Raw genomic sequence first — 27,410 nt, 5'->3', positions numbered from 1 at the left:
CTGGAAATAACTTTTTTTGTTTTTGTTAGTGCCGTGGAGTCATTCCGACTCCTAGTGACCCTGTGTACAGCAGAGCAGAACTCTGCCTGGTCTTTATGCGCCATCCTCTCACCTTCCCACAATACATCAGACAGTGCTCTGCTGCTATTCATAAAGTTTTCACAGCCAATTTTTTCGTGGGCCATGTCCTTCTTCCTAGTCTGTCTTAGCCTGGAAGCTCCACTAAAACCTGTCGACCATGGGTGACTCTGCTGGTATTTGGAATGGTGGCACAGCTTCCAGCATCACAGCAACATGCAGCCACCACAGTAGGACAACCAACAGACAGGTGGTATGGGTCCCTGACCGGGAAACGAACCCAGGCCGTGGTGGTGAGAGCACAAGTCTGAACCACTAGACCACCAGGGCTGGTGGAAAGAACTTAAGTGTTCATTAATAATAGAATAGATATATAAACCACAGCATATTCATTCAGTGGAATTACAGTTCAGCAAAATGAAAAAATTTCAGCTACACTCATCAACGTGAAGCAATCCACGAGTGAAACATTTAACAATGAGTTGGCATAGGGGCTGTCCAGTCAAAGCGATCCCAGCCACAGTGCTGGAGCTGGGTCCCAAGATCCCCTGCTGTGCCAGATGTAATCCCTTCAGGAAGGTGAAGGGACTTGAGGAGGTCTCACAGGAGCACTGGAGGGAGCCAGGCAGGCAGCAATTTACCACCAACTGACATGGAAGCATTTCAGTCGTTTGTCCAGCAGGGCAGCCTTACTGCTACACATGGGCTAACTCTGAGCATGAGAACACAAGAATACAAACAGTATGATTCCATTTATATGAAGTTCACACGCATGCACAATTAAACAAGATATTGTTTAGGTATGCAAACATAAGAGGGTAAGACAATAAAAGCATAGAGAAAAGAGACAGAAACGTCCCGGAAACAGTTAGCCCTGAAAAGGGAGGGGATGGGATGGGATGCGGAGGGGTACCACTCTCCAAAGGTAAGAGTAACATTCTTTTTCTTAAACTGACAGGTGAGTACATGAGTGTTGGTTATATTATAATTCTTTATTCCTTTATATACAGTACATGAGTTCTTTTGTATCTAGTGGCTATCTCATTAAAATTACTTTAAAAGAATATTTTAATAAGAAAATTTTAATTAAAAATTTATTAATTAAAAAATTAATATTTTAAAAGAAAAATGTAATAAGAAACTCTCATACCAAATTGCTGTGATTCCTGCTATATCTTGTCTAGTTGCTTGGCAAAGACGATCTCCTCAATTGTAATTGGTGGAGCTCTTAAACCCACTTAAAATTCTAAGAGCTTCTACCCAAATCACTCCAGTGCATTCTTGCACGATTCTCTCCAGTGAGGAGCAGCAGGGCCCAACCTCCAGAGTACATTCTTTTCTGGATCTCTTATTTAATATAATCATAAGCACAGTGGTTTTATTTTATTATTTTTTTAATCTCCGGGAATCTTCTCAAATTTTGAAATCTTTAAAATGAGGGCATGGAGTAAATAACTATATTCTGTTTCTCTTGCCTAGATTTTAATGGTGATATCCTCATTTTAAGTCCTTTACCATACACTTCAGCTGTGTGATGCCCCAGTTCTCTTCATGGAGATTTGCTGACAGGGGAAGTTGCTAAGAGTGTATTAAGTGGATACTAAGGGCTAGGGATTCGAGGGAGTTTCAGAGGTGGCACACACGTGCAATTTTTAGCAACTCCAGTAGATGCTCAGCATTCGTAGATTCAACATTCACTTGTCTGTTATTGGTGAACATCCCTAATAGCGATACCACATGGCAATTATCCTTCTCCTAAAGCACAAGTGTGAACCGTGTGTTGCAAAGCTGCAGCACAAGGGCAGGCACTAAGCTAGAGAGGGAGCCTTGTCAAAGCTCCCCATCCCAAGACACCACCAGGGAAACAGAAACTCTAGAAGTGACAGAAACTTTATTTCCTTGAGTGTAAGTTGAAAAGGCAAATAATTGATGGCTTGTGAATAATCATGGGAACCTCTCCTCCCTGGACAGAAACCTGATGCAGAAGGAAGTCAAGAGCCTATGCAAATATTTTTCTGTATTTGCAAATTTGGGGATTTGCCAAGGGTTTGAGATGTATCCATACAGAATGTCAAGGGTCTACTGTATTGAATCTTGATTGAGGAGGTTTTCAGAATTCTTCTTCTATTAAAACTAAATCAGTTCATTTTTATCAGGGCTCCTCTCATCTTAAGATAGATTCAGCATCCAACCCGAGCCTGAAAGTCCAGTGAATGACTGAACAGACTAACTTTGGGGACAGAGGCTCAACAGAGCATGTCATGTATTTATAACATTACCTTTATTTTTTTCATCTCTTTCTTTTGTTTGTTTATCAGCTTTTCTTTGGATCCCAGTCATGCACACATTACTCATTTTTTTAAAGTTGGCCCTAAACCCCAGTTCAAGGACCCATGGACATCCAGAGAGTTCCCAAGATCCCTGAGACTAACTCCCCTGTGCTGTCCCCTGGCCTCACTCCCAAATCCGAGGGGCATTCTCACTCTATCTCTACTGCACATCTAGACCCACCCTTCTCCTTTTGTCACAAGAATGCCAGCCACACCTGGTATTCTGTACACTTAGTAACAAGGAGAGGAATCACAACACTCATGCACTCATGGCTTTCATCAATGGGCCAAATCTACAGCCTAAGCACATATTCCCAAATGTGACCCTTCCAAAAGGGCAGCTCTCTGGAGAATGTGGTTCAGTCACCTGCCACCAACAATCCCTACCTCCTCTGCCTTCCAAGCCCCCTGGGATTTCAGAGAAACTCTTTTCTCCATCTTATTCCTTTGCTTATATACGTAGAAACTTTAGACAGTTCTGAGCATTTCTGATCATATTCAATGACCTGTTATTGACAGTTTCTTTTAGCAAGTTCAAAAATTTCTTCAAATAATGTACCAAAACGATGAATCTATGTGCATCTCGAAACCAAGCAATACTCTTCTGCTACTTTCAGTTAGGGTCTTCACATCGTCAACGTATGCACTGAATTTAAAAATACTCTTTAGAAAGTGTCAGCATTCATTTTCCCCTACTTTTGTTTTTCCTTGTGCCTTCGTTTTGGAGTAAACTGTAACTAAGCAAATCAGCAGAGGGTCAGGCAAAGCTTAGTACTGCTCGCGTAACTCAGACATCCTTCCAATTTTGAGCACAATGTCTGAACTGAGTAAACACCATAGCTTAGCATGAGGGTGTTGCCATGACATCTTGGACTTGTTTTCCTGACAAGTGTTTTAACAGCACACTGCTAGTGGGGAGTCCACATTCCCTACACTGACGGGCATGCCACTAGGGTTGACCTCTCCTGGTTCATCTTTTCTATAATCCGATCTCTTCCAACTGCAGCCTTAGAGTCGCCAAGTTGGAAAGCTTGAAGTATGTCTCCCGGTCACAACAAGACAGGTCGAGATTTGCAGGTTTCCTTCTTAGAATATTCTGTAGCATTAAATATTAGAACATAAGCACTACAAATACCGGCATAACAGTTCCCTGCTAAATTTCAGCAAAAGATCATGAAGTTCTCAATTGATTCAACAGGAGGGCTTTTCAGTTATCATATAATTTTGATCAGTAAGCTCTTGGCTGTCCAGAAACCTCAGAGGTTCTGTTATCCTGCATAAATGCAGTTTTTTGTTTAAGCATCATGCTAAAAAAAATCTTTCAGGGTATACTTCAAATTCTCATGCCTTTTTAAATTGGACACACAAGATGTCATTTAAAGTGCTCTTGAAGCATCTGGGTCATTGCGAGCATCAGTTATTCTGCTACAAAACAGAGTCCTGAAGACCCATCAAAATATATAAAATTTCACTGACCTGTTTACGTTAAATACTTATATTGAATAGTCTTAAAATTCCATGCTTTGAATCCCTATGCCTTTTAAATTTTACTTTAATTTTTTTTTTTTTTTTTTTAGTTTTTCTGTTTCTTACATTACTAGTACTTCTTACTGACATGTGACAGGAGAACTTTAACAACTCCTGTGCAGTGCTTAATCAATCTCTTCCAATTTGCTAGTGTATTTGGCAAACTAATAGCCAAGCCTCTTAGAACTTTATGTAAATGAAGAGTCCTGGCAGAGGGTATGGAATTTTCTGCAATGATCAAAATTCAAGAACTGTAGCTCACGATTTGATTTACCACTTAGGTCTCAACTGAACAAGTGAAATTGTGTAAATATGAGTTCCAGATTGCTGGATTGTTATCCTAATACCCATCGGCTACAGAGCACGTGTTACTTCTTAGCCTAGCTCATTTTCCTCTCAAGATAGTTGGTGGGCTTGGTAAGGCTATGACGATTACACCCACTTTACAGATGAAGAACAACATTGGTCAGGGGCTTTGGCCAAGTCTGGCCCGAAACACCAGTGCTGCCTGCTCATGTAGCCAGTGTTTCCCGCTCTGTCTGCCCAGGGCATCTGAAGATTTGTAAATATGCCTTGATTCCACCAGAATCGAATGGAGACCAGCATGCCAGGGGCTCCTTGACCGGCAGCGTGGCAAGCAGAAAAGAACCTGAGAGCCATCAGGGAACTCACAGAGCAGAAAGTGAGAGACAGGTTAAAAGCTATCCAGTTGTCACACAGCTTTCTTAACGTTATCTTCCATCAAGTCAGGGCCTGGAATCTGCCAGGACTTCAGACTAAATGCATCTTCTTGCTCGAACCTTTCACACGCTAAATGCTTCAATGGCTCACTTGGCAAGGACCCAAAGGCAGCACACACTTCTCCACTCCAAACAGAGTGGCTGCCACTGAAACACAATGGGCAGAGACAGTTCAACAACAGTGCCAGTTGAGCACATCTTGATCCACTGCCACAACGGACACCTTAGTAGTCGGCCCTTAAAATAGACCCACTGGGGTGCTGAGGGCAAAAAAACAATCTCAGCCTGAAGGTGCCAGAATTCCCCACCAAATTAACAAGTCCACACAGCAGCCCTTGGCTGGGGCACTAGGGGGTGTGATAAAGGGGCCCCATGTGACAACTCTGTGTCCTGTGGGTGCCTTAGCTAAACAGACAGAACTGGGAGGAAGGAGAGAGAGCTAAGTGTCACACCCACTCTCCCCTCCTGCCTGCAGATATCTTGGTGGGACAGCTGGTCTCCTACCTTGAAAAAAAATCCCACGATATTTTAATGCAAGAATGTACAGGGCCTCCAGCCTCTGCAAGTCATCGTAGCTTTAAAGCACATATGTCAAGCAGCTCAGCCAGAATCTGAGGTCTACTCTTCAGCCCCACAGCGAAGTCCAACCCCACAACTAACCGAAACTCTAGCCGGGCAGACACTCTTCCCCTTGGTGGGAAGCATCAAAAACAGCTGGGACCTATAACCAGTGAGCCTGGGCAGTCAACCTGGATTCAGAATTCATGCCCTGGGTTGAGTTAGGAACCTAGAGGCCCTGCAGGGGTGATTCCAACCTTCTCCAGTGCTCATAAAGGGTGACATGACCAAAGGAAAGTTCACACAAGCAATCACTGGCTGAAAGGGATGTGGGAGGGTCTTCAGATCAACACCAAACCAAAGCCACCACGCTGTCCCCAATGGATGCATGATCTTTGCCCCGTGTTCTTCACATAAGTTGTTCAAATTATTCCTCCTCTTCCTCACACCCTCCCTGCCCCCAGCATACACCTAATCACATAAAAGCATCTTAAACGTGGGACCCAACTTCTTCAGTCCGGGTAGGACTGATCATCAGTTGAGGTTACATAATTACACAGAGACCCGAGAATGTTCGGTGGAGATCAGTCCAGCGCACACTTCATCTCCTGCCAGCCCCCATCACCCAGAAAGCAAGCCATTTTTAACACAACCGAAATACACGATGTAGTTGGAGGGGGGCGGGGGACCTGGCTGCTACGGTTACAATGCCAAGGGCTGCCAGAAACTTGAGGGTGCGCAGCAGGAAGGTGGATTGGCGGCGACCAGACGCCGCAGACCCTCCTGCCTGTAACCACTGCCCGCAAAGTTCAAGGGAGGGCGGAGCCACAGAAGTAGTCCCGACCTGCAACCTGCAACGTAAACCAAAGCAGCCGCGTTCAACGAAACCAACACCTGGCCGCCGAATTCCTCTACCCACGTCTCCTGTCCAGGTCTACGCGGGTCAGGTTGTCCTCCCCGCTCAGGAGTCCTCAGGCAGCCCACACAATCTCAGCAGGGGCCAATCAGCACCATCAGTGTTTCTAATTTTAAAAGATGGCAAAATGTGGGGCATAACTTGGAGAAGGGGCACCCGCTTTGCTAGCGGAAAGGCAAGAATCCCCAACGGAGTAGGAGTTTGGTTTTTGTTTTGTTTTGTTTGGAGGGGAGGGAGGTTGTGATTTTGCTTTAGGTACATTTTTAGGGGGCTGGGATTAAGGGGAGAAGGGAAAGAGCTCCTTTCTGCCTTGGTCCCCAGCATCCTCCGAATCTCATTCTCAGCCAAGCCGGCAACAGAAACCGCTTGGGTCGGCCTCAACAATCCCGGAGCAGCAGCCAGGGCAGCAGGAGAAAAGCAGGTGCTGCCGCAGGCGAGGCATTTGCCCGCCAGCTGAGGCTCCTTCGAGAGCCCGCTCGCCAGTGCGCCGGAGCCGAGCGGCTGCCAGCTAGAGAGCAGGAGCGCGCGGCGCGCACAGGGTTACAGGCGCCGCCGCCGGGGATGGACGCGCGGGGGTCACTTGAGGCTCGCGCCGCTCCCCCAGCACCAGGCCGAGCAGCCAGCTCAGCCCACCGAGGGCACCGCAGGCCGCGCGGCCACCCACCCGGCCGGCCCCTGCACCTCTGCAACCGGACACCTTGCCCAAGAAAGGCAACGACAAAATGGAATCGCAGCTCGCCATCCCACTTCCCCGTAGCGGCCACAGGCAAAAACACAATAAATAAAATAAAGCGCAAGGAATCCATCGCCGAATAAAAATCCAGAGTCCCCTACCTTCTGCCTTGGGATGGCAAACTGGTCCTGTGTTCTCCGACCCAGGGATCCAGCCCCTTCTTCATGAATTATTCCGGTCAGTCAGGATTTTGTGCATTTTTTCATGAACACCTGTTTCAAGTAAGGGTAAAGACCTTATTGAAAGAATTGTCCTTAAAAAATAACCTGTGCACACATATGTCCATCCAGGCATGCATGCGTGTTTGTATACATACGTATGCACACGGAATATACATGTACATTGGAGCACCAAACTAGGCAGCTGGATAATGGGAGAGTCGGCTGGTTGTGAGCATGCTCGCACCAGGAACAGATCCCCCCTCTGTTATTCCTCTGAATAAACATAAATCACGATCAGAAACCCAAACAGTAGCATCCCTCTTGAATTCCTGCTGCTGAAAAACACAGAATAAATTCAGCCTGCAGACACGGAATCTAATCAGCAGCTGTTTTCTGAACCCAGAGCCAACCCATGCCTCGCTTGTCTTTTCCACTGTGAGTCCAGACCTTTTTTGAAAGGGGTTTTAACCTTTTAAAGATACAGTACACCAATTATCACTTCTGAATAGCTATCACTCCCAGCACAGGAAGCCAGTCCCATGCCTAAAGCCACAGGGCAGGCTTGTACACAGTGATAATGATTTCATTTATCGGTGCCTTTAAAAATATGTATATATAGAGAGAGATAGAGAGAGAATGCAAATGCAAGGCACAAAACTAGAGACACATTTATTGCAGTGATGAGTTCCTCAGCGACTAATCAGCATATTATGTAAACACTGTGATCCCTCACTTCTCAACACGCTTGTTCATCAGGTCAGCCAATGCAGAGGATGCTTGTCAGCACGAGTGTCACCCCTCACGAGCCCCTAACTGCCAATGAAGGACCAGGAAGCCTGCCAAGGCGGCTGAAGGAAGTGGGGACCTCTGCCACCTCGGAGTTAACCACAGGGCACTCCTCGCCCCCTCCTCCCCTACAGCCTCAGGTGCCACGTCGTCAAACGAGAGGAGAGGATCGTTCTGGCACTGCTTCTAAACTATAATGTAATCTAGGACCAGATCTTGTTCCAAGATACATTTGTTTTTTCAACCAGAATTTGGAATCAAAACTACCACCTGAATCTTTAGAGACTCAAAGATTCAGACTTAGGCCCTTCCTCGAGATTTTGTTAACAAGATGGTTTTGTTTGTTTATTTTTATTTTTCAGGGCTAGGTAGAGCATGAAGTTAGAAAAATAGGGAGGGGATAAACATCCCCCAGCCCAAATGTTTTTTACAAATTATTCATTAAGTACTTCAGCCACCCAGGTGGTATTTATTCCAGTTTTCTTTTTGCTTTTAAAGAGGTAGCACTGAGACGAAACCAAAACTCCTAGCCTCACTTATGTTTGGAAGGAAGGAAGACGACTTTTACGGCTTCTTTTTCACCCCAGAAGCCCCAGAGCTTCAGAATGGCGCCAGCTGCTTCTCCGCTGGTTCCTACCCAGCCGCAGCAGCAAAGCGTGCCTGAAGAGCAACTCTGAGGCTCCTACACCGCTCCGGGGCCTCTCCCTCTAGGCCTAGCCGCAGAGCCCATGCCTTCCCTTGGCAAGCCACTGAAGCCAGTGCACTGTCACCCTCCCACCTCATCGCAGGTGCTGCCTGCGCTGCCTCTCCCAGCCACACACACAGACACATCTCTCTCTCCTCTCCCCCCTTCCAGGGCTCTTTAGCAGCAAATTATCATATTTCATGTGTCATCGCCCTAGCTAGCTGGGCCTGTCACTGATTGGCTGGGCTTTAGCAGCTGGAAATGTCACCAGCCACACAGCTTGGAACTGGCTCTCCCGCAGCCACCACAGACCTGAGCCCAGGAGGCTCTGGGATAAGGCAGAGATCTTCCACAGGGAGCCTGTCACTCCTCTCCCTGGTCCGGCCCCATGCCCTCTCCCTACTTCTCTCACTGCACAGCCTGGGGGACGGGACCACCAGGGGATGTAGAGGGAGTCCCCAGAGACACTGGGAGCTAGAGCTGCCTCCAACTGCAGGAAGAGAGGAAGATGCTGAAATTCCTCTTCTTCCCAGCATGTTGGGGAAGAAACTAAAGATGTCTCCGTTTAGTTTCAAAGATTGGGAGAAAGTGCTCCTGGCAAAAACAGTCTCTCCTCACATTAAAAAAAATTAATCAGTAAGGTTGAATGAAAACCAGATTGTTCTACTTTTTTTTTTTTTTTTGGTGAGGAAGATTGGCCCTGAGCTAACATCTGTTGCCAATCTTCCTCTATTTTGTACGTGGGACACTGCCACAGCATGGCTTGATGAGCAGTGTGTAGGTCCATGCCCAGGATCTGAGCCTGTGAACTCCAGGCCACCAAAGCAGAGCACGCGAACTCAACCACCATGCCACCAGGCCGGCCCCCGAAACCAGACTTTTTACCCTCGAGAGTTTATCTGCTGCTGCTCTTTATTCCCTATCTAAGATCACATGTACCGTGGTATAATCAGAATATCCCAATGCTTTTGGGAAATCTGGAAGGTGGTTCAGTCCATCCTCTTCCCTTAAACAGAACAGCTCTTAACCCTCCAGAAAACTCATCAGTGAAGGAGGCTTCTTCACTTGGCTTTGCAGTGCTTTGGGATGCCACACAAGTTAAGAGTTAAATGGTCTTTGTAGTGACCAACATGAATCCCTTTGGCTGTAATTTAAGCTGAGTCCCTCCTGCTGTATCTTCAGCAGGTTTTATGTGACTCACCATTTAAGTTTCACCCATTCTGTTCTCCTGACTAAATTAAACACTATCTCCTGGACCTTTTTGTACAAGTTGTTTCTCAAACCGTTAATTATGCTGCTTTATTCTTCAGACTTTAGAGAAAAGCCTCCCAGAAGGAGATGAGGCTGAAAGGTCATTTGGTCCAGCCATCCATATAATACTCCATTGCCCTCTCCTGTCTCCCCTCTGGGGCTTCTGCATTCAGGGATGGTAAATTGGGCTCATACGTCTACTCCCTCCCACCCCTCCAAAACAACAACTACAACAACATTTATATGACCAAAACATGCAGTGCTGGGAACCAGAGAAAGATGCCATCAATGAAGCTAACATTTTGAGGACTATGGGAAAGATATAAAGTAGACAGGACATGGGTGAGGGAAAGCTGATTCATAATGATAAGCTCACGATTCTACATAGACCCCCTAAGAAGAAACTGCACAGGTTTCCAGAAGAGGGTCCTGGAAACTCCCAAGCTCAGAGGACCAGAGACTGGGTGAGAGTCCTGAGCATCAGTTCAGAAGCAGATTAAAGGATACCAGGGGGCCGGCCCCGTGGCTTAGCAGTTAAGTGCGCGCACTCCACTACTGGCAGCCCGGGTTCGGATCCCGGGCGCGCACCAACGCACCGCTTCTCCAGCCATGCTGAGGCCACGTCCCACATACAGCAACTAGAAGGATGTGCAACTATGACATACAACTATCTACTGGGGCTTTGGGGAAAAAAAAGGAGGAAGATTGGCAGTAGATGTTATCTCAGAGCCGGTCTTCCTCAGCAAAAAGAGGAGGATTAGCACAGATGTTAGCTCAGGGCTGATCTTCCTCACAAAAAAAAAAAAGAAAAGGATACCAGGAACCAGGCTGCTTCTCTCAACAGAGGATGGCAGTTATGCCACAGCGTCTTTGGAAAGTGGACAGTTTATCCCTAACATCAGTAGAAGTAAAAGGTTGAATAGGGGCAGGACTCCAGATCATTTCGGGATGCCACAAAAAACAAGCAAACAAACAAAAACAGAAAAGGAAAAAGAGATTTAAATAATCTAATGAGACACAAGATATACCAAGAGATCCAAAAGATCCCATATTAGTCTAACAGGAGTTCCAGAAGGAGACAACATCGTCAATGAAGAAGAAATGCAATAATCAAGGAAGAAATAGAAAAGCATTTCCTGGAGCTGAAGAAAGACTTTAGGCCCCTGATCACATGGGTCTACTGAGTGCTGGGCAGCAGAATTACTCAAAGAATACACAATTCTAGGTGTAGTCTGATGCTCCAAGAACACAGAGAAACGACCACAAGCTTCCTGATGGGGGAAACTCAGGCTGATATCACGCTCATCTGCAGCACGGTGCTAACAGACAAGAGCACAGTGTTGATAGACTCCTGAGAGGATATTATTGTAACTCAAGAATTTTACCAGCTGCCAGACTATAATTTCTCTCATGTGTGATGACAAAAGAAAGGCATGTTCAAAGATGCATAAATTATATCACCCAAATACCCTTTATTAAATAACAATGAAAAAAGATTACTTGAAAATCTATTCTAGCCAAGGGAAAAAATAAGCCAAAGTAATGAACTCAAGAAAGGAGAAGATATGTTATACAAGAAAATGTAATGTGAAAGAAAGCCAATAAAACGTATGGTTAGGTATAAAAATAATGTATAATGAGGTTGTAAAGTTTAATTTACTTGTTAGAAAGAAGTTTTGAAATATAAGATATACATCTAGAATTAAACTTCCATATGATTTCAACAAAAAGTTTGGAAAATCTCAGTGGAGATAGGTAAGTAAAATGACTAGAATAAAAAATAAGGAGGAAGGATCATTATGGAATGCAAACAATTACAATTCCATCTCTCTCCTCTTTTCTCAAGACCACATTAAAATGACAATAAGAAATTTTTTTAAGTTGAAATACACAATGACAAAGAAAACAGTAGAGAGGCATTAGCCAAGAAAACTGAAGAAGAATAGAGGGGGACTAAATTTATCAATTTATCAATAAATATGTACTTTAATGCTACAATAAATAAAACAGTATAGCACAATAGCAGAAACTTACAAAATGGATTGATGGGACTGAATGAAATTAAGAAACAGATTCAAGCATAGTGTTTGCTATGTGAAAGGCAAGTGATAAAAACTGAACTTTAGATCAATAGGGGAAAGAATGTATTATTCAATAAATAGTGTCAGAATGTGACTATTTGAAAAAAATTATTACTTCGAACTCATACCTTATACAAAATATATTCTATTTTCACATACAAAAAAATCCACGAGGAAAATAGATGTTATGATTGACCAATAAATCACAGAATTTACAAAAATTTTTTTTTCTAATTGTAGAAAGAAAAAAACGTGGTTATCCCGTCTATGCTTAAATACCATTGTGATAGGCTAAATAACGGCCCCCAAAGATATCTACTTCCTAATCTCTGGAAACTGCGAACATTACCTTATATGGCAAAAGGTGTGATTAATTTAAGGATCTTGAAATGGGTAGATTATCCTGAATTATCTGGGAGGGTCCTAAATGTAATTACAAGTATCCTTATAAGAGAGTGGCAGAGAGCAGAAAAGGAGATTGGCCAGCCCTGGTGGCCTAATGGTTAAGTTCAGCACGCTCCGCTTCAGTGGTCCAGGTTCGGTTGCCAGGGCACGGACCTACACCTACACCATGTCAGTGGCCATGCTGTGGCGGTAGCTCACATACAAAAAGAGGAAGATTGGCAACAGATATTAGCTCAGGGCGAATCTTCCTCAGAAAAAAGAAGAGGAGAAGGCAATGTGACCACAGAGGCTGAGACTGGCACGATGTGACCACAAGCCAAGGAAACCCAGCAGCTGCCAGAAGCTGGAAGAGGCAAGCAACAGGTTTCCCCCTAGAGCCTCTGGAGAGAGCAAATCCCTGCTGACAACTTGATCTCAGCCCAACGAAACTGATTTCAGATTTCTGGAATCTCCAAGCAAATAAATATATTGTTTTAAGCAACAAAGTTTGTGGTCATTTGTTACAGTAGCCACAGGAAACTAATACAACTACCATGATGAGAAACATAGTACTTCCTAGGGATTATAATGATTATCACCAGCAAGAATACTTACTATGTGCCTGACTGCTAAATTATTTACATCTCTAATCTGATTTAATTTGCATACAAGTAGTCAGTAGAGAATTGTAGTTATTATGGCTCCACTACTTAGTAGCATGTAACCCTGGGCAAGTTGTTTAACTTTCTAATGCTGCTTTGTCTCAACTGTAAAGTAGAGCTAAGAACGGTACTTACCTGATGGGGTTGTTGAGGATAAAGTGAGACCATCTATGTCAAGTGCTTAGAACAGTGCCTGGCAATAAGGGCTCCATAAATGATAACTAATAATGAGCAAGTCCTTCCTTATGCTGGGCTGTGGTCTGTCTCCCAGAGCATCCTCTCACTGATTCTAGTTCTTCCCTTTGGATGCATACAGAACAAGAGTCTCTCCTAACCACCCGACTGTCCTTCAAATATCTGAAGACAATGATCATAACATCAAGAGTCTTAGCTGCTCCAGAATAAAAGTAACCAATGCCTTCAATCATTGCTCTTGCGAATTCATCCGGAGTCCCGTTCCCATCCTGATCACCTTCCCTGAACACGTTCTTGTACACCATAAGGTGTGATCCCAGACTCATCACCATCCTTGTTCTAGAATAGGGGTTGGCAAACTATAGCCTATTTTTTTATAGTCTGTGAGCTAACAATGGTTTTTACATTTTTAAAGGATTATAAAAAACAAAAGCAGAAAAGAATTTTCAACAGAGGCCATATATGACCTGCAAAGTCTAAAATACTTGGCCTTTTTCAGAAAAAGTTTGCAAATTCCTTTTCTAGAAAATACTTATACTTCTACCAATGCACTATAATATCGCCCACGACTGTTCTGCAAACAGATTGCACTATTGTATCATAATGACTTAACTACAAGGCTGCTAATTGTTCAATTAATATCCATTTTCCCTTCCCCTTCTTACCTAGTAATAAAATTCTTAGCTAGGAATATGGCTAACAGTTAAAGACCACATTTCCCAGCCTCCCTTGTAGGAAGGTGGGGCCAGGAGGCTAGGTTCTAGCCAATAGGATGTAAGCAGATAAAATGTATAATTTCCTAGCCCTGCTCTTAAACGGAAGGATCATGCCCTCCCCTTCCCTTTTTCTTTCCCATTGGCTGGAAAGTGAACCCAATAGCCATGTGGATGAAGGGTGGCAGAGCAACAAGATAGAAGGATCCTGGGTTTCTGGTGCTGCCATTTCACCCTGTACTGCTTATTCTCAGTCTGTGAGAGGAAAATAAACTTTTAGTTTACTTAAGCATTGTTATTTCAGGTCTTTGGGACAGCAACTGAATCTGTGCCCTAACCAATACAACTATCAATTTCAACTCCCAAGTATCTTTCATATTTGTGGCTGCTAAGCCACACATCTCCCCGATTCTGCACTCATACAGTTAATCTTCTGGACTCCATCACAAGACCTTACATTTAGCCCCATTATATTTCATATTGTAAGACTCAGTTCATCATTTTAACCTGACACCTGGGACCCAATTCTATCACCCAAAGTAGCTTCTATCCTTTCTAATTTCATACTACTCTTCAAAATGCACTTTAATTGTAGCACTCAAACTAAACACAGTGCTCATCAAAACCCCTGATCAATATTAAGTAAAATGGAATAGAGAGGATTGTGACCTCAGTTTGTGGGGGAAGGAAACAACAGACTAAACCGAAGTCAAATGAAGGAGAAGGTGGAGAGGATGGAGACAAGCAGTTATGGAGAGATTTCTATCTTCCAGGCACTCTGCGAGGAACTTCCCCAGTGTTATGTCATTTATTAAATATTTCATTCATTCATTCATTCGTTTTCAAAGTAGTAATTTTAATTTCTTGAAACAGTAACTACAAATACCTCCTGTTGGGGCAGAAAACCATTATCCATAAACACTGATGAAAACACAGCCCATGAAAATCGCTCTTTGCCCATGTGCATCCACCCTCTCTTTGGACACCTGAAGGGTGTGTTGCCAGCATTCCTTGCAAGGCTTAGAACCAAAGATGAAAATACTCCAAGCACCTAACTCAAGAATTGTCCAGTGTAGGACAACAGACAATATTTTCAGAAACTTCTACACTAGGCCATCTTGAGACAGATGAGAAATAAGTACATGTTGGGCCTCTGCAGAGCTGTATGGCAGAAGGACTGAATGGGCAGGTTCTGAGTAGTGTCAGACTATCTGGGTTGAAACCCTGTGGGACCTTGAGTCAATTGCTTAATCCTTCCCTGCCTCAGTTTCCTTATCTGTAAAATAGGGGTATGTTATCCTTACCACAATCATCTAAGGCAGATTTCCCCCTATCTTGCAGATAATGAACACGAGGCTTATGTTTCTTGTTCAAGGGCAAACCATCCAGTAAACATCAGCATGAGGATTAAACCCTAGGTCCATCTGATTCCCATCTCATGCTCTTTCCTCTTCCAAAGATAAAGAAGGAAAATGTCTTGATGAACGTAGAAAATAAGTTACCAAATCATGCCAAAAAGGATGGCCTGCCCACCAGAGGGAAGGTCAGATGACTCTTAAAGAGATGCTCAAGATGAGAGCCAATGAGGTTAATGGTTGTTTTCTTCCAACTTCCTAAGAGAAGCTTTCATCTGTTAGCGTGGAACAACACCCTCGGATGGTGTTTAAGAAGGAAATTTCCGGATCGAGTCCTGCTCCCTTTTACAATCACTCAGCCAGTTTGTGGGCCCTGGCAGGGTGGTTTTTAATGAAGAAAAACATTGGCCAAGGCCAATGTGCACCCTCTTTTTGCTTCTAGTTACCTAAAAGTAAATAATGTGGAATCTAAAGTCTCACACACACACACAAAACCTTAGAGCACTGGTTCTTAACCTTTCTCCTACGCCCTTATACCTAAGATATGAGGAGGCCCACTGGAGACCTCAGCAACCCATGGCAGATGGTGAATGTCACCAGGAGGCACACAGACTCTCCAGCAGGAGTGCCTTTATGATTGGAAAAATCCCTGACCCTGTTTAGAATCAGTGCCCTAAGTGGAATAGTCATAAATTTATGAACAATAAAAAAAGGCACATTAAGATAAAATAAGAAAATTTGTAAGCGAAAGTCCCCAGCAGCCTGACAATTCTATCTGAGATTGTATATCAAAATCCCTGTGGAGCTTTGGAAAAATACAGGTGCTTCCAAGTTTCTACAGGAGGATCTTGGCATATGTACATCTTTAAAGCTCTGCAGGTAATTCTAACAATCCTGGTGAAGAACTACTGCTGGTTTCAGCTGTAGAAAGCTAAGGTCCTATAAAATTTGCCAGGTCTGGATACCAACCAAACAAATGTGATACAGAGCTATTCTAACAGATGAAGGAGTCTAAAAGTCACATCCATAGATTCAGACTATTAACTCAGAACAAGAAAAGGAGTCGAAGGGTTACAGGGACAGGTGCTTTCCAGTGCGTTGGAAAGTTGGAGGCAGAGGTTCTGCTGAGCTACCAACTCCCAGAGTCCGACTCTGCTCTTTCTCTCAGAGGAGGATGTGGCCTTGTCAGGCCAAGTTTGGGTTTAAGAACCAGGAGAGTCTGATGTCGGTAAGAATTCCCTTCTAAGGAAGCATTAAGCCAAATGATTGGAGAAGTTCCTCCCACGTTGGAAGCTTCTAGTGCAAAAGGATTGTGGTATAGCACAAAATGAGCTCCTCAGATCTGGCAAGACCCTACTTTGGGCAGCCAGTGACATGGCAGTCACGTGCCCCAAACAGGTACTCCGGGCGCAGACCAGTCTTGCACTGGGACAGGCCATGTGGCTCCCATTTCGTGTGACCACCTGGCTTCCGGGCAGTTTGCACATCCTGGCTAAATAAACTCTGTGTGTGCGTATGGGGTGGAGGGAGGGGGGAGGCTCTCTTCTGGCAATCCACAGCTCCCTCGCAAATGCTGCGAGGACAAATAAGGGAAAGTCATAAAAAGCAAATGTGAGGCCACAACTCCAAAGAGGAGTTGAAAGAACTGTAGCAGCAGGATGAGAACTTTCAGTCCAAGTGGAAAAGAGCTCTGATTAGCAAAGATCATGAACCAACACCACAAACTCCATGTCATTCATTACATTCACCAGGGGTCAAAAACTCACACGCCTTCAGGGGCCCAGCAAATAACATAAGTGTGTGCAACAGCGTGGTGTGAGCCAAAGAGAACTGCAGCCATCAGGCTTCCTTGCAAATCCAGCCTTACAATAAATAAATAAAAGCTGTGTTTGGGCCGGCCCTGTGGCTTGGTGGTTAAGTGCACGCGCTGCGATGCTGGTGGCCCGGGTTCGGATCCCGGGTGTGCATCGAGGCACCACTTCTCCGTCCATCCTGAGGCCGAGTCCCACATACAGCAACTAGAAGGATGTGCAGCTATGACATACAACTATCTACTGGGGCTTTGGGGGGAAAAAATAAAATAAATAAAATCTTTAAAAAAAAAAAAAAAAAAAAAGCTGTGTTGGCTAGAAGCAGTTGGAATCAGAAGAGGGATGGCCAGTTTACACCACCTCCCGCCATGATCACAGTCAGTAAAAGAAGAGAGGAGGGAAAAAAATCCATCCTTCTCTTAGAAGGATAAAGAAAATCAGCTTTTAGGATTTTAAGGTCATCATCGCTTCCAAGACCTAGTTGAGACAGAATAAAAAGCCAAAGTAAGATATGGAATGTGTTTTAAAACACCCCTAAAAATGGGATGTCTTCAAATGAGTTGGTCAGATGGCCCCATCAGTAATTCTCAGCCTGGAGTCCCAGGGGCGAAGTGAATCACAGGGGGCCCAGGTAGCATCCCAGATGTTTCTCCACAAGTCTCATCCACAGTCTCAAGGTGTCCATACTATTTCCTTATAGCACAAAGGATCCTTTACTTCTTTCCTTCAGGGCTGCTTCATCAAAAGCTCTGCTGACTTTTTTTTCTTTTTATTCTGGAATAATTTTAGACTTACAGAAGAGTTGTAAAGACTGTACAAAGCACTCTCATATACCCTTCACCCAGCTTCCCCAGATATTAACATCTTACGTAACCATAGTACATTATCAAAACCAGAAAAGGGATATTGCTATAATCCTATTAACTAGAGATTTTTCTCTCATTTTACCAGTTTTTCCACTCATGTCCTTTTGCTGTTCCAGCATTCAATCTAGGATCTCACATTACATTTAGTTGTCATTTCTCCTTAGTATCCTCTGATCTGCGACTGTTCCTCAGTCTTTTCTTGTCTTTCACGGCCTCGACACCTTTGAAGAGCACTGATCAGGTATTTTGTAGACTGTCCCTGAATTTGGGTATGTCTGATGTTTTCTCATGATTACACTGGGGTTATGGGTTTTTGGCAAGACTACCACAGAAGTGTGTGCCTTCTCAGCACATCAAATTGGGGGAAGAGGGCATGATGTTACTATGTCTTATCACTGGTGATGTTAACCTGACCCCTGGGTAAGGTAGTATCGGTTTCTCCACTGTAAAGTTACTATTTCTCCCTTTGTAGTTGATCAATATTGGGGGAGGATACCAAGAGACTATGGAAATGTCTTGTTTCTCCTTAACCTTTCACCTCCTAATTTTAGGATTCATCAGGTGATTTGTCTGTAGCAATTATGGCTGTGGTGTTCTAATGGTGATTTTCTATTTCCCTCATTCCTCTATATTTATTAATTGGAATTCTTCTGTAAGGAAGAGTTGCCCTTTCTCCCCATGAAATAACCAGCTTATTCAACTTTTATTTTTATCAGTATGGACTCATGGATAGTTATTTTATTCTTTGAGTTAAAACCTAATATATTCTTATTTATTTACTTATTTTTAGCAAAAATTGTTCTGGCTTTCGCCATTGGGAACTCTTTCATATTGGCTCCTGTATTTGACATAATCCCATTGTGGTGGTTGTTGATTAGCACTTCCTTATTTTGTGGCACCACAAGATGCTCCAGGATCATCTTGTATTTTCCCTGCCCAGTCTTGGAGTTTACTTTTCCAAGGAGTCCTGGTTCCTTGTATTGGATAATGGCATTTAGAAACCAAGACCTAGACACTGGGTATGCTCATGGCTACTGGGATGCACTGTTTCTAGGCCATCTCAGTGGGTGTTCAGTCTGGCTAGAGGCTTATTAATTTCAATGATCTTTTCCAAGAACCAGCTTTTGGTTTAATTGATATTTCTGAATTGTTTTTGTTTCCAATTCATTGATTTTTGCTCTTTTCTTTATTATTTCCTTCCTTCTGTTTGCTTTAGTTTTAATTTGTTCTTCTTTCTCTAGTTTGTTTTAAGGTGGATGCATTCAGAGCATCTGAACGATTGCAAACCTTTCTTCTTCTCTAATATAAATAGTTTAACACTATAATTTTCCCCCAAGCACTGCTTTAGCTGCATCTCACAAATTTGACATGTTATATTTCCTTTTCATTCAGTTCAAAATACTTTTTAATTCTTCCTCTTTGACATATACGTTGTTTAGACATATGTTGCCTATTTGCCATATATTTAGGGATTTTCCAGATATATTTCTATTACTAATTTCTGGTTTAATTCCATTATGGTTCATGAACATACTTTTTATAATTTCTATTCTTTTAAAATTGTTAAGGTTTGTTTTATGGCCCAAAATATAGTATCTTGTGGTAAATGTTCCATGTGCACCACAGAAGGACGTTGTTGGGTGGAGTGTTCTATAAATGTCAAGTAGGTCACATTGGTTGATAATGTTGTTCAGGTCATTATATTCTTATTGATAGTCTTCCTACTCCTTCAATCATTTACTGAGAAAGGAGCACTGATTGAAGTTTTCAACTATAACTGTGAAGTTGTCTATTTCGTTTTTCAATTCTATCAGCTTTTGCATTATGTATTTCAGAACTTTGTTGTTAAGTACAAACATATTTAGGATTATCACTTCTTCTTGGAGAATTGAGCCCTTTTATGTTTATTTAATGTCCCTCTTTATCCCTGAGAATAGTCCTTGTTCTAAAGTCTATTTTGTCTGATATTAATATAACAAGTTCAGCTTAATTTTGGTTAGTGTTTGCATAGCATATCTTTTTCTATCTTCTTACTTTTAACCTATCTTTTATTTAAAGCAGGTTTCTCATAGACAGTGTATAGTTTGGTCTTGCTTTTTTTATCCAATATGACAATCTCTATCTTTTAACTGGTGTGTTTAGACCATTCACATTCAATGTGATTATTGATATGGTTGAATTAAAATCAACTAATCTTGCTAGCTGTTTTTTATTTGTTCCATCTGTTCTTTCTTTCTTTCTTTTTTTTTTTTCTTTCTTTCTCTACCTTCTTTTGTTACCCTGGTTTGGGGGTGGAGGGAGGGAGGAAATGTTCTCGGTTGTTCTGATTAAGCCTCAGTCTTAGACAAGCACTGCATCACTGAGTCAGGTGGGATTCTCAGTGATCCCACCCCTCCTCTGGGTTATTTCTGAATCCAGTATGAATACCTGCCCTTTCCCCAGAGGTCAAGCATTTTTTCCTGTTCCCTTGCTCCAAAAACAATGGGATATCATCAGTACCCTAAGGGTAATAGTGTTCATCACCTTCTGCATACACACCACACAAATTAAGGCTTTTGTTCATAGGAGAGAAGGGTCCAGGTGGAGTTTCTTGCCCCTCCCACAGCATGTTCTGTTCCTCTCTTTCAGCAGTACCATAAGGGTGCTGTGGACACTCCCAACCATTTTGTGAGCTCATGTTGTGGCTCATGGGAAAATGCCTGGAAGAGGGCATGGACCTCCCCCTTTATTTGTGGCCCCTGGCTTCACCCTCCTTTGCCTGTGTGCACTCAGTCAGACTCCACCTATTCAACAACCCCCTTGGCCGAATTCTTATAGGTATCTGGCAGCTACTTGCCCAGGTAAATCAGTGCTCATGTCTCATCTCTCCCTGCAGATACCTGGCTCTTCCTAGATTCTGGGCCTGCTGGTGTCCCAGCAACCTCAGTACCCCAATGGGCTCAAAAAAAGTTGTGAACTTGCTGTTTCTCAATTTTTTTTCATTCTAAGTTTGGGAGTAATTCTCTTTCTAGCTCTCTACATCTTCGAGTAGAAACCAGATCCCTACTTCTTTTAATAAAGTACTTGTGCATCTTTTGCAACAGCAAGCAGGAGATGGTATGGCAGGTGGTCAGGATAATCATTGTCCTATTGGAAACTTCCCTAAGGGGCTTTAGGAATGACAGATGTCCCTGACACACCTCCATCTGTTGTTTTTTGAGAAGTAAGGTATAGGAAAAAATCCCATTGGAGTTAAGTAAAATATAAATGATATACTGATTTTTCATAAAGTGGAAGGAAGAACCTGTATGAACTATAGATCAGTCAACTGTAATCCAGGACAATTGCTGGCTAAAAGCACCTATCAGTCTGCAATTATCTGGCAAAGAATATGATGCTACACAGTAAACATCATGGATAGCTAAGAATGAAATAACTCTAGAGGATTTCTAGCCCATTTAAGTCAACTTCAGAATTTTTCATACACGTCACTATTCGGTGAGAAATATGACAGGTAACTAATTACTCAAAAGTAGCCCAATGATAAAAATATCATGTTTATGTTTTATTATTTATTATATTTTTCCCAAAGGTAAGTCTTGCCATTAACCATGAACTACTTCATATATTATTATTAATAATGACAATGGAACAATACCATTTAGTGATCACTTACTACAAGCCAGAGACATTACAAACACTTTCTCATTTCATCATCACAAAAACTCAATGAGAAAACTGGGGCTCAGAGGGATTAAGAAACTTGTCCAAAGCACAGAGCTAGTATATGCTAGAAGTGGAATTCAATCCCAGGTCAAACTCCAAAGATCTTGCTTTTAACTTCTGAGCTAGACTGCCCCAGAATGATGTTAATTAAGATTTTGTGTGGCCCATTGAGTATTTCCCTCTGTCATTTACAATGTTGGAAGAGGTCCACCCTTGCACAAGAACACAAAAGCATCAGAAATGTCTTATTTGCTAACACCAGTGGTCCAACCAGAAGGACATTCGGTTTCAGAATGGTAACAAGGGACCATTTGTTGAGAGAGCATGACAACTGACCTTTATGAGGTTGGTTTGAAAAGAGGGTACAACTGTCCCCCATGTTTTCTGGATTGCTCTCTCTTTTTCTGTATACACATATGTTTGTGTGTGTGTGTGTGTGTGTGTGTACACCAAATATTCTTTTCTTCCATATAACACTGCACTATGATGCTATGATCTGGTAATTTATTTACAGCATTCTTGAAACTATAACTATATGTTTTAACCACAAATAACTCTTAAGAATAAAGAGCTCATACAAATAAAATATATTAAAAATTTTTAACTAAAAAGTAATAATTTAAAAATAAAGAATAAGGAGTTCTGTAAGATATCCACCATCTCTAATGGGGAGGCATAACATGACACTCTAAGGTTGTCTTGGAAATATGGAGTATAGCAACAGCACAGAAAGGAATTAAAAAGACAATAATGCAAACAGCCACTACTAAATTTTCAGGTGGAAGAGGCAAGCTACACTCAAGCATAGTTCACCTCCCTAAACAAGCTTGTGTAAAATAAGATAGCAAATGAAAGAGAAAAGACAATAGGAAGCAATGACAATCGCTAGCAAAGTCAAGAGGAAGAGGGCCTCCAAGAGCACAGAGCAATAGTCGTCTGGGAAACTCAGTTCCAGGGTCAATGTAAAGCACACTCCACAGCCCCAGGATGGAGGACCATCCCAGGCGGTCCTGCCAGGATCTCTGAATTATAACACGAAGCAATAACCCGTGCTTCCTGACCTTTCACAAGTCAAGATGTGTGTAGACAGTGACTCGATCACGCACTGGGGAAAACAGCCAGAGGCGACTGATCCAGGGGCCTCTGCCACCCCAAGCCCCACCTGGCTTCCCCAAGAGGTGGAGATGAGGCATTGTACCTCCACACACCTGTAATCCATTCACAACACACAGTGGGCGGCTGCCCCCAGGTGGAAAGCTCTGCCATAACTTGTGTCAACAAGGAGTTCAATTATGTTTGATTGACTCTACTTAAGAAGTTAGCACAATATATAATACATCGGAGCAATATTTTCATCAAAAGTGGTTAATGTTAAAACACTGTGATACTTGGGGCCAGCCCGGTGGTGCAGCGGTTAAGTTCACGTGCACTGCTTCAGAGGCCCAGGCTTCACCGGTTCAGATCCCGGGCGCAGACTTACGCACCGCTCGTCAAGCCATGCTGTGGCAGCGTCCCGTATAAAGTAGAGGAAGATGGGCACGGATGTTACCCCAGGGCCAATCTTCCTCTGCAAAAAGAAGAGAATTGGCATCAGATATTAGCTCAGGGCCAATCTTCCTCACACACACACAAAAAAAAACGTTGTGATATTTAAAGGGCAAGCTTCAGTTATTGGAAAAAAATAACTCTTGGAATGCCTGGCTCCCCAAGGATGCAGAAATACAAAATGTGAATACCCTGCCTTTTATTGGGCTTCAAGGTATTTCTATCAAATTGTTCTATTATCTCAAGACATTGTTTTAAAGTCTGAATTAACCTTATCAATACCCATCATGGATTTAAAGTATTAGATTGGATGACCATATGCTCCAATGCTGGGACACTTTGGAGGTGAAGGGAGTTCTAGTAAAAATTACACTGTAGGGGCGGGCCCCATGGCTTAGCGGTTAAGTGCGCGTGCTCCGCTACTGGCAGCCCAGGTTTGGATCCCAGGCACGCACCGACGCACCGCTTCTCCGGCCATGCTGAGGCCACGTCCCACATACAGCAACTAGAAGGATGTGCAACTACGACATACAACTATCTACCGGGGCTTAGGGGGAAAAAAAAAAGGAGGATTGGCAATAGATGTTAGCTCAGAGCTGGTCTTCCTCAGCAAAAAGAGGAGGATTAGCACGGATGTTAGCTAAGGGCTGATCTTCCTCATACATAAAAAAAATAACACTGTAGTAACAGGAATAAGCCGGGGCCATCCTAGGCAAACCAAGACATTTGGTCACCCTCCTATTAGACCATTCCCCAACTTGGTCTTCACCGTTTTAAAACAAGGAAACCTAAGTTTACCCAGCCTCTTCTTTAAAAGCAAAAACAAAAATAAAACAGTAGATGTTAGTAGCAAGAAATTAAAAAGTGAAATATATAAAACAGAAGGTAAGAGTGGCACCTTACAGCCCCTGGAATCTCACTTCCTAGAGATAACTTCCGCTGACAGTCTACCTTCCAGTCCTCCCCCACATGGGCAGCACAGAGTCCCCAAACACGAGTACTACCCGAGGCCAGAGAAATGGATACAAGTGGCCAAACAATAACAAGTGTCTATCCGGTGTGTGGAGTGTAGGTGGGCCCACCCTCTCCTGCACTTCTAGGGTAACAGCACATGATTTGGGCCTGAACCACTGGGTGCATCACTTTCTTCCTGGTGACACCACTGGTTCAACGTAGTCACAGGACTCTTTTGGAGCCAATGAGATGCAAAAAAAAGTTTGCTGAGACTTCTAGGAAGACAATCTAGCTCATGTACGGAAATTGAGAGGATCTAAGACCTTGACCTGCACTGTCCAAGGTGGTAGTCACTAGTTACATACAGCTATTGAGCACTTGAAATGCGACTAGGACAAATTGAGACATGATGAAAGTGTAAAAGACACACTGAATTTCAAAGTACGAAAAAGGAATGTAAAATATCTCACTAATAATTTTTATATTGATTACATGTTGAAGTCATGATACATGTAGCTCACATTATATCTCTATTGGACAGTGCTTGTCTAGAACATTTGAACCCCTGATAAAGCCAGGCCTGATGGCAGCCCTACCCATGGACTTTTCAGATATGTGAACTAATATATCTATTTTGCTTAAGCAAGTTCTGATTGGGCTTTCCAGGACTTGCAACTGAGAATCCTAACTGATACAATGTATAGCCATCTGTAGAATGATACTATACATTCTGTACAAAGTATTCCATATATATGTGGAAAAAACTGTCTTTTTTCTGTTAAGATCACTTTATATGCCCAGTGTCTGGCACCAGCTTTCTTTCAGGTCCTCCAGTGCCAACACTCTTTCTTGTCTCAGGCCTTTGCACATCTTTACTTTTTACGTGGAACACTCTTTCTTCTCTTTTCACTTGCCTGCTCCCTCGGGTTGCAATTTAAGTACCACCTCCTCAAAGCTGAGTACCCCGACCTCTCAATTTACAGTAAGTCGCGCTGTTATTGCCTCTCAGAGCACTCATCTTCTCTCTATGTGGGGACCAAAATACATATTAATTTCCTTAGATGTCTGTCTGATGTCTACCTTCCCCCTCCCCACTATCTCATAACCTGTATTAGTGCAGGCCATGGCTACGTGGTTCATCCTTTTCTGCCCAGCACCTGGAACAGAGCCTGACACATAGTAGGTGCTCAATAAACATCTGGTGCATTCCAGGAATGAATGTTAAAGGGGCAGAAGAAAGCGGAAGGCCAGGGGAAGGTGAGATAATGACGTAAGGGAACCCGGATAAACCAGAGTAACCAAGCCACAGAAGAGGGTTGGTTATTGCTATCTAGAAGAACCATAAAGAAAGTAAGGATGAGAACTGACAAATGAACAGCAGGTCTGGAAGGATATGAACAGTTAGGGACTCCCTGGACCTTCCCCCAGCCATAAAAGTAAATGATCAGAGATGCAAAGGGTGAAGCCTGAAGTTCAAAGCATTCCTAAGGTTCACACAATAAAAATTCTGCCTAAGGTTTTGTTTTCTGTTAGTGACAACTTAGTTCTTAGGCTCATTCTTATAACCTGAATGCAAAAATATGGGAGGACCTGGGGTCCTCTCTGGGAGTTCTCATCTGAATCTGCTCTAAAGACAATTTCACACTCTTGACCTCTGTTTTGTGGAACTTCTCACAAGCCTGGTTGAAATGCTGGTCATATCCCAGCCAGCCTTTCTCCATAAAAGTGGAGAATATCTGCTATTTTCCTGTTCACATGCTTGTTCTCATGTGGGATCTACCTTGCTGGCTTTACTTATCTTACTTTTGCATTTCAGGGGGAAGAGGAAGGTTTTGTTTGTTTGTTTGTTATTTTTTTTTAAATTGTGGAGGGTTTTTGTTTTGTTTTTTTTTGAGGAAGACTGGCCCTGAGCTAACATCTGTTACCAATCTTCCTCTTTTTCTTTTTTCTCCCCAAAGCCCCAGTACATAGTTGTATATCCTAGTTGTAGGTCCTTCTAGTTCTTCTACGTGGAACACGGCCTCAGCATGGCTTGATGAGCGGTTGTAGGTCCGTACCCAGGATCCAAACTGGTGAACCCCGAGCCGCCAAAGCGGAACATGCGCACTTAACCACTACGCCACCAGGCCGGCCCCAGGAGGAAGGTTTGTTACTGAACGTCTTTAGGATTGATATATAATAGTCTCTTAATTATTCCTCTGAATGTGAAGCCTCTCTCTAAATGAGAATGTCTCTTCATTTTGTTTTAATTTGATACATATTTTTAATTCATTAATCTTATCATGTAAAAGTTGATAGATACAAAAGAATTCATATAATGCACGTTATGATGTAAAACAAGAGAAAAATGACATCCTTGAACCAAGCACCCAATTTAAAATCCAAAATGTTATCTTTGAAACCCTGTGTGTGGGGCTTCCTGGTTTCATTTTGTTTTTTAAAGAACGCAAACCACTTTATTAGTGAACTCTTGGATCCTGGGCTTAGAGGGGTGAGAACTTTAGCAGAGATGTGGTGCTGTCCACCAGGCAGGTGCTGACGAGCCTTGAGGAAGGTGGGAGAGCCACCACCTCTCAGAGGAAGGAGGAAGTATTTCTCTTCTTTTTCTCTTTGATCTCTCTTCCTCCTTTTTTAAAAAAAAAAAAAAAATCACTGCACTTCCTTTCTCTACTGGAAGGACCGGGGAAGCCTACTGATAGAGGAACCAGGTAGAGAGCCCTACAATTTTCTCCTTCCTTTTCTAACTGAAGGTTTCCATTAGGGTTTACTAGGTATTTTTTCTTAACAGAATCAGGAAGGCACTGAAAAAGCAAACATCAGGATCACAGAACTGGCATCAATGATTTATTACAGAAATACAGAAATCTGATAGCTGGAAAATACCTTAGAGATAATTAAATCCAATCTTCCTGTTTCAGAGCTGGGAAAACCATGGCATAGGACTTGCCCAAGGTCATTCAGCTAAATACACACCTTCAGCCTCCAAACCATTATTTTTATTCCCAGTATTCAATTCCCATCATTGGTAGATTTTCATTATTAAAAATTTGATCACATTATTGATCACTTTAGATTAGTCTGATGCATCTGGCCTGACCTAGAGTATCAGTAGTTTCATTTAGCAATATTAATAGAATGATTTTTGAGTCATACATAAAAAGGGAATATACACTCATCTCAATGCAAAACATTTATTTTATTCATAATAGCATTTCTGCTTTCAATCAAAAATTATTAAATATTCTATCACACTTTTCTGATATCCTGACATTCTTTGCCTCTTATTTCTACTTCTAATAAAATATGTAATTGAGCTGAATCTTTAAAAATATAGCTATTTCAGCATACTTTTAAATGGTGGCAACAATAATCAT

General features: G+C 42.7%; 1 protein-coding gene across 2 annotated transcripts in view; it reads right to left on the bottom strand.

Annotated features, from left to right (window-relative positions):
• The window catches only part of HIVEP3 (HIVEP zinc finger 3), a 492,690-nt gene that overhangs the window by 395,966 nt on the left and 69,314 nt on the right, over positions 1 to 27,410 (bottom strand). For both annotated transcript variants that reach the window (XR_015555770.1, XM_014797371.2), the window contains exon 2: positions 6,984 to 7,094. The gene's annotated coding sequence lies outside the window, so the exon portion shown is untranslated. The remainder of the gene's footprint in view (positions 1 to 6,983; positions 7,095 to 27,410) is intronic.

The sequence above is a fragment of the Ceratotherium simum genome, chromosome 22, assembly GCF_057802395.1.
Source record: "Ceratotherium simum simum isolate JZ-2026a chromosome 22, ASM5780239v1, whole genome shotgun sequence".
Lineage (NCBI taxonomy): Eukaryota > Metazoa > Chordata > Mammalia > Perissodactyla > Rhinocerotidae > Ceratotherium > Ceratotherium simum.
Note: the sequence above shows the minus strand (reverse complement) of the source record. Positions and strands in the feature narration are given on the sequence as shown.